At 54.9% G+C, this 1110-nt stretch overlaps 1 non-coding gene across 1 annotated transcript; it reads left to right on the top strand.

Annotated features, from left to right (window-relative positions):
• Window positions 1-335: 335 nt before the first annotated feature.
• TRNAA-CGC (transfer RNA alanine (anticodon CGC)) lies at window positions 336-411 on the top strand. Its single transcript has one exon. It is a non-coding gene; the product is annotated as a tRNA-Ala (tRNA).
• Window positions 412-1110: the final 699 nt, after the last annotated feature.

The raw sequence follows: 1110 nt of genomic DNA, 5'->3' as shown, positions 1-1110 counted from the left end.
AGAGGGCATGGGTCACAAGAATGAAAAGAATCTAGGAACATCCAAGGTCATCAAAGATGTCCTAGCCACTGACCAAGCCCAAGGAACTCTGTCTCTTATGAGATTCAAGTCAAGGGCTCCTCTCCATCAACTGCCATTGTCCCCCACTCCACCCGTCCCCCTAGTGCTGAGGCACGGGGACACCCCAGTAATGCCACTGGAGTAAAAGGACAGCCTCCTCTGGGAGCCATGCCAGCCTGATTACAGCAAACAGACAAGAACAGGTGGCATAGTTTCTCTAACCTTTCAGGAGCGCCAATATATATTTTTTAATTTTTTAAAAAGATTTTATCTAGGCCCTGGCCGGTTGGCTCAGTGGTAGAGCGTCGGCCTCGCGTGCAGAGGTCCCGGGTTCGATTCCTAGCCAGGGCACACAGGAGAGGCGCCCATCTGCCTCTCCACCCCTCCCCCTCTCCTTCCTCTCTGTCTCTCTCTTCCCCTCCCGCAGCCAAGGCTCCATTGGAGCAAAGATGGCCCGGGCGCTGGGGATGGCTCCTTGGCCTCTGCCCCAGGCGCTAGAGTGGCTCTGGTCACGGCAGAGCGACGCCTGGGAGGGGCAGAGCATCGCCCCCTGGTGGGCAGAGCGTTGCCCCCTGGTGGGCGTGCCGGGTAGATCCCGGTCAGGCGCATGCGGGAGTCTGTCTGACTGTCTCTCTCCGTTCCCAGCTTCAGAAAAATACAAAAAAAAAAAAAGATTTTATCTATTGATTTTACAGAGAACTGGGGGGAGGGACGAGAAGTATGGGCTCATACTTGAGGAGCGCCCATATTTTAGCTCTGCAGTATTAGGGACTGGAGGAGAGGTTGGGCACCCCAGAGTGACATCCAAACAGGCAGGACCAAAGCGAGCTCCGGACATTACCGTCTGTAGGTACTGCCAGTAGGGTGAGCCAGGGAAGGCCCTGCCACCGGCAAAATCCATGATGTTAGAGGGACAGTTCTAGGTTCTGAGGACAGAGTGCTGGTTGCCATGAAAACCACAGTATTAACTTCAAAAACGGCTGGGCGGAGCCTCCAAAGGGCTTCATTCCTCTCCCTTCAACATTCTAGGCCCTCCCCCACCTTTGGAAA

Source organism: Saccopteryx leptura, chromosome 1 (genome assembly GCF_036850995.1).
Source record: "Saccopteryx leptura isolate mSacLep1 chromosome 1, mSacLep1_pri_phased_curated, whole genome shotgun sequence".
Lineage (NCBI taxonomy): Eukaryota > Metazoa > Chordata > Mammalia > Chiroptera > Emballonuridae > Saccopteryx > Saccopteryx leptura.
Note: the sequence above shows the minus strand (reverse complement) of the source record. Positions and strands in the feature narration are given on the sequence as shown.